The following is a 10303-nucleotide window of genomic DNA, read 5'->3' as shown; positions in this document are numbered from 1 at the left end:
ACATTAAACATTGTACTACCAACTATTGAGATCTCATCTAAAAATATTAATTTCACGCCACCAAGTTGACTTCTTAGGGGTTTAGTCTGCTTGAATCAAGTGGTTTGTAATTTTTTAGGGATTGACAAGCAAAGTGATTTAGTCATGTGTGACTTACTAACACCAGCCCCACCACTAAGGAAAGAGTTATCACATGTTTGAAGCTGTAAGGCATGATAGAAGAACTCATTTTGCTCAATGTTCAAATTTTGTACCATTTTCCTGTAGTCATCATCCTGCATTTCATTGAGTATAAGCTGTTCACTATTTGAGGTGGTTGAATGAATTCCAATATCACTTGAAAGATCATAATTCTCATGAAAGTCAGGATGCAGATATTGGAAACCCTCAGATTCATCTCTTCGTTCAATGTCCTGAGTTCCTAGGGCAATTAAGTCATAATTATAATCATTATCCTCTGTGTTATTTAACTGATTTTTAATTTCATTCAAATCTTCACTACATATAGAAACTGCTTCATTTGATTGTCTACGACATCTTTTACTTTTAAAAATATTCTTGATATGAAGAACAACCACAAATCAAATCAGTTTTTTCATTTCTCCAAGCAGTGAACAACATAATCTACTCACGATGTTTTTCAGAATCGATCTCTTTATTAAAGCCAACACTTCATGTAATTCTAGCTTTTGATCTCTTTTTATTTCCATTGTTTTTTAAACATTTTTCACTTTCCTCACCATTTTCATGAAAATCATCATCACCATCATTATTACAATCATCATTATCAATGTTCTTCTCAAACGGAAGATCATCAATATCACGTTCATGTGATTTTCTGATGAATGGCTTACCACGTGAATCATACCATGCAGTCCAGTCAGCCAGAGATACGTACTCAAGGCTAGTAGGTCGCGTGCTATATCGTTTTAACAGACCAGTTTAATAAATTTCTTCGGAATCGTCATCTCATTCATTAATGTCACTCGTTGGCTTTAAAGGAAAATGGCAATATTTTTTTTTTCTTGCTCATCTGAAAGAGGACTTACAGAGATGTTTTAAAAATGTCAATTGCCTTCATCAGTTTTGAACGTTCATGAGTAAATGCAGATGTAATTTTCGGTACTTCGAATGTTTGCCCGCCATTTTGAATCATATTTGAACAAAATTATAATTCTTTCGTAATGTCCATGTGACGTCACAACCTGGGTTGTGTTGCTGCTATAGTTTCTTCAACAATGGCAACTGCGAAAGGCAACGAAGAAGATGAATGTAAAGTTATTAATAATGAACAAATACAACCCTATTTGTTTGAGCCAACTGTTAAGGAGGATCAAGAAGAAGCCAGTGATAACTCATCTGACGACTCAGCTTCGATTGAGGATAATTTCGACGAAGAATTTGAAACAGCAAATAGATGGCGTCTGTCTTCCCTTCAGTGGTGTAAATGTGGCAATTGTACACTCATGGAAAAAACAATTGAAAGTTTCTGTTGCCACGAGAAGGCTGTAGAATACGATGAATACGATGGTATTCTAACTGATGCACAGAATCGAGGGTTAAACTGTATCACAAGTTTGTCATCGTTCATTCAAAATATGCTTTCGAAGGAAGTTCTTGACGTTGACGTATCACAATATCTGGAGGAGAATTGGCCGGTTGACGATGATGAGTTAGAACAAACACACAAAATATTTCGTCATGCGGCGTATAGAAGATGCTCACGATGGGTATTCACAATTTTGGGTAGGAAAAATCGTAGAGTTTTCCCTTCATGTGTGTATACTTGTATTAGAAATACTTTTGCGTCACCAAGTGGTTTGTACACTCGTTTTAAATTTGCGAAATAACGAAAACCCATTTCATCGAATTATTCTGTATTTTTCACAATACTATTTGATCAGAAACAGCACTGAACATATAAAATATATCTATTTGTTTGAACACTTCTGTACCTTACATTTACATTCGTGTGTACAGCTCTTGTCAACTAATTTAATGGGCATCTAACCGTAGCACATTTGCCTGAGCATTTACATGTGGTTCCATCGTCAGCAATTGGATAGGCTGGTTTTGTGAATCTGCTGTATTTCCTTGAAACAACTGTTTCTTTGCATTCTGGTTGTTTGCCATCAAGATAATTTTGAACTAGTGATTTTGGCTCTTCAGGCAGGATCTTTTTTGCATGCTCACATGCTTTCTTTAGTGTTGGATAGTTCATCCTCAGCTTGAGAGTTTCCTGCTGGATTGCTTGTATATATTCTAAATTTTAAAATTGGATTGTATACAGTGTTACAAAAAAACCTAACAAATAAGAATAATGCATCTTAATTAACCCATGCATCAAGGGCCATGACATCCACTTTACATGCTAAAGCCTAAAGGTGCATGACTACATGTTTTAAAATGTTTCCTAATGCCAATTAATGTAAATATCATCCATTAAGTCATATAGCTGTCAGGTAAATAATTAACATATTCTTAAAACTAACTGTGTGTTCTATCTTCTTTAATTTTTCGAGCAATTGCTTTTTCACCCATATGTGCCTTAGGATATATGACAACCCATCGGGGGGCTCCTTTTTTTGTCTCTGCTTGTTTCCGTTGTGAATTTTCATTAAAATGTAGGTTTGAGCAAAATATCCTATACAACAAATGGAATATTTATTTTCTTGTCAGGTGCATAGAGAGTTATATAGAAAAGCATTTGAAAATACAAAAAAAAAAAACATATTGAACCATACAGTATGTAACTACTCTTCATTTAATGTTATAAACACCCTTACTTTATGACAAAGGGCTGGCTGCCTGCCTCTTTGAAATGTCAAAGTTATGTGATTGTATATCAGTAGTTTGTACTTAGTAACAGGGACTAAGTTAGATTTATACCTCAGACTGTTATTATCCCCTAGTATTCATCATAATAATTGTCAGAAAATCTCAAACCTTGCCATCAATGAATGGTATGGGTAGTAGGTATTCTTGGATGCAAATTGGTTGTCAAGAGCATGCTTTGCTTCTAGGGATGAGGTTTGATGAGAGCCTGACAGCTTTCGAATTGCAGATAATAATCTTGGTCTTGTTAAGATTTCTTTAAGCTTCTTATAAGCTGCTGAACCTGAAAAAATGAATAGGAACATTATAACATACTTTAAAGCTTATTTCTGTAAATGCATTTTACAATTTCACTTGTAGCAACCATTCTACCTGGTTTCAACCAAGCTCAATCCACTTCCTCATGTATGCATTTTTTAAAAATCTTGTTTTCTTCATGCACATGAATATCCACTATGTGATTCAACAAGCTTAACCACTTTTCCACTCTCTCATCTTCATTTGCAGTTGACAAAGCCACCCAGTATATATGATTTATAATAGACTAGGAAAAGTGTATTAAAGATGCTTTTTTATTTTAATAGCTACAACTGCAACTTTAGTTATTCAATAACTGCAACCTTGTGTTATAATGTAACAAAAATGTCTTATAGTTACCCCAATCCAGGGTTTAATGGCTTTAAATTTTTTTGTCTTCACAGCTTTGAGCAACTTTTTCTTTTCACCTATGAAATACAGTTTGTAATTAAAGTTAGAATCTTCACTTGTGTAATTTATAATATATATCACTACGTGTCACTTCGCAAACTTTGCCCCATGAAAATGGCAGAAGAGGTTGTAAATCATTCCCCAAGTAATAAGTGACTAATTTGAAAGAAACAAACCTTTAGCTAAATGCCAGACATCGTAATTGTGTTCAATATCTGGCTTTTCTTCCGCCATGTAGGACGCTACTTGGCCATGCCTGTCTGTCACCACTCTCTTCACAACCACATTTGCTTCTTCGAGGTAAAGAAGTTGCCTTTTTAGAGATTCTAATTCCATTCCATTAGAGTTTTTTACTTCTGTGCTCTATAATATACAATTATTAAATATATATATCGGAATAAGTCTGCCTTAAACGGGATGACGGGCATTTTCAACGAAAAGGCCCATTAGGATTTATAAAAGAGGTGCTATATTACAACAGAAACAACCGTAATAGACGCAGCAATGTTAAAAACGAACAATGTTAATGGGTCTTTTTATCAAGAATGTAGTACCTTAATTATTTGAGTATCGAGAATGACATTTCTATTTGGATCAAGACTGCTTCCAGCTCCAAGGAGCCCACTGTGTCCAGGGCTATCCACTCTCATATCCGACGCAATTTCAATCGATTTTCCATCAATCTCGGACAACAGTTTCCGTTGCTCTGTTCTCCAAACACTGACTACAGCCGGTATAACATAGGCACCTTGGACATTTGAAAACTCGCGTCTCTTAAAACACAAAATCTTTAGCGATTCCATGAATCTCAACGTCTTGTTGCACTCCATGCCTGTGCTCAATATTGTTGACGCCATAAGTAAATTCATCGCTGGCAATCGATTCAGAAGAGGGCCTGTTGACCAGGTTATTTCATGGTTTGCTGATGAACAGCATGATATGTAGATAGTGCAATAACTTCCAATTGTGTTCCCAACTGAAACAGTGCAACGACTTCCGCATTTAAAGCAAACACTGAACATAGTCGCAATTGATTCCTCGCATATAATCAGTTTTAGCTGATCTTGAATGGGTTTGTCACTTGTAAGAATGACCGAATCGCATGTCTTTGTATCTTCGATATGTTCTTCATCAGATTCGCTTTCTTCGCCAGATGTGGGTAAAAACTCTTCGTCACAACTATCGTCGCCTGCATCATTTTCGTTGTGGTCATCTTTAACGTGGTCTGAATTTTCAATATTATTCTTGTCCAAATCCACAGTCACAGCCAATTTCTTATCGTTCAAGCTATGTCCATCGTCTTCCACTTTCCTGATTTCTTCACTTACAATTGCATTACTACTGTCACATTCTATTGGATCCGTTTGTGAGGATGTTGAAGCTTTCTTGAGCGACTCGAGTCTAGTAAAAAATTCATTGCTGACGAAGGTTTGTGTTCCTTTTGTCACGCATGTTAATTTTGTTCCTTCAAGCTTCCTACTTGTCTGGGTACCCGCATTTTTACCAACGTATTCTAGACGGATAGTTTGAACAGATACTGACAAGTGTTTTTTTAACTCCCTCGCCTCTCGTTGGCATGTCTCACTGGCACTGGCGCTAACACTGCTTTCAAGTATGGTTCCTTCTGATTCACCCTCGTCTGCTTTTCCCGCAAAACTTTCAGCATGAGCGATCAACTCATCTACCTCCTTGAAAAAAGAAACAAACAAATGAATATTAGTTCAAAGAAAATAATAAAAGAGAACAGGTTTAATAAGATTTTCTAAATTACCTTTCTTCTTGAAAGGATACCTGTCGACCTCTTCTTTTTTGCTGATGCCTCTTCTTTATTGGTGTCAGAATCAAGTGCTTTTCTTATAGTTGGCACAGCGTCGGGTTTGAGAATTAACTTACGTTTTCCAAAAAAATTTATCGACTTTAAAAAATCGGGAGAATGTGATGGAACATAGGAGTCAGTAGCGAAGTGTAAGGAACACATGCAAGTGCATTTCGATGGACGGAAGTTTTTTCGCTTGCAAAAGTCGATCCAGATATTTCGCCTTCTCTGCTCTTCTTTATTTGACGCTTTCGGAAATGAAAAATAATGTATATTGTTTTCTTTGTTCTTTTTGTAATCGCTTGTGCAACCGTAAACCGGGCAATACATTCTGGCGCAGTAAAAGTAAATAGAAATTTATATTTCGCGCCAAGATGTTTAGATCAACCCAGGTTATGACATCACATGTTAAGCGTGCATAAATTAGCATAGAGAAATATAAATCAAGATGGCGGACGAAAGAGAACACTCGGGTATAAACAAACGCTCGTTTCTCTTGACAAAGCTTCTTTATCGACATAATACTAATCACGCTTGATTATTTAAAAGGTAAACTTTAATATTATGCAGAAAAAAAATATATTGCCATTTTCCTTTAAAATGTGAACACTGTCTTCTGGGGGAGAAGTATTTATAAACACAACTTGACGAGATGACTTTCTCATTGCGAGTTAAAGCACAATGTAAACTGCCTCCTGCGCACTAATTTCAACATTATTAAGAAAGACATTACCAATGTCCCTTACTTGCTGTTTAATAGTAGAATTTCCTCTTCTAGCCTCAACACAAGCAGTTCGCAATCACTCATTCCTTTTTGAGCTTTGGAAATATAGGATACAATGTACATGGCACATGCATAAATATCAAGTAAAAATTGAATATCCATATTTGCTCGCCATGCACTAAGGCAGGCAGGATTATAGTTATTTATTCTCAATTCGTTAGGCTCCCGTTTTAGGAATATTGTTGGGGTGTTTAGCCCTGATCGTATAGCAAGTAAGTAATTTTGTTCAGATATTTCTAAATTTGCTAACATTTGGTCAAATGTCATGTCTTCGCCCTATTCAAATATTCTTTTATTGATTTCCATTCCTTTTCATGGTGCTCACAACTCTCGCCATCCACATCCAATGGATAAAGAATTGTTGTTGACTTCATAGGCGGTTGTGGATAGTTAAAACTACATTGGGTTTTTGATTTTTTTTTGCAAATGTGGGAATGGCGATGCACTTGTCTGTTAACAAGTTTAAGTAACTTAGGATTATCCCATGTTTTTTTACAGCTAATTATTTTATCAATAAATGCTGTCACTTCTATGTCATTATTAACACCAAAACTGGAGCATCTTCTAACCATATTAACATATGAATATGAGGTGAACCCCTTTGTTGATACTCTACCCTATAAAACCAGTCAGTGATTTTCCCTAGTGGTGCAAGACTACTCAGAAGAAACTTTTGCAAAAACTGATTTACTTGATAGTCAAAGTGTCTAGCACAGGTCACTGGATCACTCTGAATCAACTTGCATTTTTGTTCCCAGTTAAGACTTTCTAATTCATCATCAGTATAATCTGTGTTATTGGCAAGTTTACTAAGTACTTTAAGGAGATGTGTCCACTGAGATTTTCTGCGGATGAAAAGCTACAAAACAAAGATGCTGAACCCAATTGCCTTATCATTGCAAAAATATCCTTCGTTGCCTTTTCAAAATATGGAGGTGAACTTCTCAACGCTCTTAAAAACTTAAAGCCTTCATCATGGTGAATTAATTTTTCTATTGCATCTTTTCTCTTCAGTTGACCAGCTTTAATTGGACCATTGCTACCTTGACATTTTCTCAAGACAACTTGACTTTGCTTGCAACTTCTTGGTTTTAAAGAAAATATTTTCAACACACATGGCAACCCTTCTGTCTGATTGCCTTAACTCAGACTTGCAAATTTCACTGTAATGAAAATCTGTAAGCCTGTTAGTATTGTCAGGTCGTTTTTGACTTAAAAAAATACCTTGGTATGCCAATTCTTTAGAATATTTATCTCTGAATACACTTAAAGGAGTGCTACCTTCTGCTGGTGCAATATTCAATATATGCTGGCGTTCATTCTCTGTCACAAAATCAGTTGCTGTTAACATGGTATCAGTGAGTCCAGCTGGTATCTCTGACTCATCCAATTATTTTCATCATCATCAATAATTACTGGTGATTTAGAGGTATTATTTACAGATAATACATTTGTATTAGGCTTGCTACTATCTGACTGATCCTCATCTTTAGTAACATTATCATTAGGTGATAAAGCATTAGTAGTTTCAAGCCAAGTATCATTAAAATGTATACCTTCTTCCCTATAAAGACTGCTGTTTTCAACAAGCAAACAAAAAGGTCTGAAAGATTTCCCAGACAGAGGCAAGATATGTTTTCTTTGAAGAGTCCTGGTCAGTGGCCCTTCAAGAGGTGTGGTAAATAGTACCCTGCAAAAATTATCCATCCTTCTAGAAGCATGGGAAATCACAAATTCTCTACACATTATGTTGAAGATATACACTGCATATATTATATTGTATTGTATACTGTACTGCAAAACGTTATAGGTGCGGTGAAAGTTTATTATTTTGAGTTGTGGCGATAGGCACATCTAAGTTTCAAGCCCCCTTACCGTTGCTTTCATATTCCTTGAATCTGGTCTGTCCTGATTGCTTTCAGGCAACAAATGGACTGACCTAACCACAATTAAATACAAGCAAAATATGTACAGTATGTACTTACCAAGTTTGTGTGCGATATAATTTGAATATATTATATTATGGGTGATCTTTGACTTTGTCCGGTTTCACCTACATTATATATTGATAGGATATTGTATAAGGATAGTTGACTAAATAGTAAATGTCAAAAGGATAGTAAATTAATAAAATAATTAGGTAAAAAATACAGAAAACTTACCAAATAGTTCCTATGGTTTGTACTCTCAGTTCAAAATCAAAGAAGGAATCGGTGAAGCTATTAAAAGCATTTATATTTATATGCCAATATGCCATGTGTTTTCCCGTGTGTTTACAATCGACTATGTAACATTGTTATTTTGGGTGTTAACTTAAAAAAAACTTAACTTAACTTACACAGGAGACAGCATAGTATCTACTCGTGCATGTGCAGTAGATACAAAAACCGGGGTATCTGTAAAATTATCATCATACAAACAAGAAAAGATATCAAGACGTAGAATAAGTAAGGATTTCAAATTAGATTTTTCAACATTTAAAATTTTATGCAAAACAGTATTTAAACTAAATTGATACATAACTCCATGCTCAATAAGACAATTAAAACACGCTATTAAAGTTTTAGAGTTTTTTACTTCTGTGCTCTATAATATACAATTATTAAATATATATATCGGAATAAGTCTGCCTTAAACGGGATGACGGGCATTTTCAACGAAAAGGCCGATTAGGATTTATAAAAGAGGTGCTATATTACAACAGAAACAACCGTAATAGACGCAGCAATGTTAAAAACGAACAATGTTAATGGGTCTTTTTATCAAGAATGTAGTACCTTAATTATTTGAGTATCGAGAATGACATTTCTATTTGGATCAAGACTGCTTCCAGCTCCAAGGAGCCCACTGTGTCCAGGGCTATCCACTCTCATATCCGACGCAATTTCAATCGATTTTCCATCAATCTCGGACAACAGTTTCCGTTGCTCTGTTCTCCAAACACTGACTACAGCCGGTATAACATAGGCACCTTGGACATTTGAAAACTCGCGTCTCTTAAAACACAAAATCTTTAGCGATTCCATGAATCTCAACGTCTTGTTGCACTCCATGCCTGTGCTCAATATTGTTGACGCCATAAGTAAATTCATCGCTGGCAATCGATTCAGAAGAGGGCCTGTTGACCAGGTTATTTCATGGTTTGCTGATGAACAGCATGATATGTAGATAGTGCAATAACTTCCAATTGTGTTCCCAACTGAAACAGTGCAACGACTTCCGCATTTAAAGCAAACACTGAACATAGTCGCAATTGATTCCTCGCATATAATCAGTTTTAGCTGATCTTGAATGGGTTTGTCACTTGTAAGAATGACCGAATTGCATGTCTTTGTATCTTCGATATGTTCTTCATCAGATTCGCTTTCTTCGCCAGATGTGGGTAAAAACTCTTCGTCACAACTATCGTCGCCTGCATCATTTTCGTCGTGGTCATCTTTAACGTGGTCTGAATTTTCAATATTATTCTTGTCCAAATCCACAGTCACAGCCAATTTCTTATCGTTCAAGCTATGTCCATCGTCTTCCACTTTCCTGATTTCTTCACTTACAATTGCATTACTACTGTCACATTCTATTGGATCCGTTTGTGAGGATGTTGAAGCTTTCTTGAGCGACTCGAGTCTAGTAAAAAATTCATTGCTGACGAAGGTTTGTGTTCCTTTTGTCACGCATTGTTAATTTGTTCCTTCAAGCTTCCTACTTGTCTGGGTACCCGCATTTTACCAACGTATTCTAGACAGATAGTTTGAACAGATACTGACGAGTGTTTTTTTAACTCCCTCGCCTCTCGTTGGCATGTCTCACTGGCACTGGCGCTAACACTGCTTTCAAGTATGGTTCCTTCTGATTCACCCTCGTCTGCTTTTCCCGCAAAACTTTCAGCATGAGCGATCAACTCATCTACCTCCTTGAAAAAAGAAACAAACAAATGAATATTAGTTCAAAGAAAATAATAAAAGAGAACAGGTTCAATAAGATTTTCTAAATTACCTTTCTTCTTGAAAGGATACCTGTCGACCTCTTCTTTTTTGCTGATGCCTCTTCTTTATTGGTGTCAGAATCAAGTGCTTTTCTTATAGTTGGCACAGCGTCGGGTTTGAGAATTAACTTACGTTTTCCAAAAAAATTTATCGACTTTAAAAAATCGGGAGAATGTG

Source organism: Dendronephthya gigantea, unplaced genomic scaffold (assembly GCF_004324835.1).
Source record: "Dendronephthya gigantea isolate DGI-Jeju-01 unplaced genomic scaffold, DenGig_1.0 000040F, whole genome shotgun sequence".
NCBI lineage: Eukaryota > Metazoa > Cnidaria > Anthozoa > Malacalcyonacea > Nephtheidae > Dendronephthya > Dendronephthya gigantea.
This window is presented reverse-complemented; position numbering follows the sequence as displayed.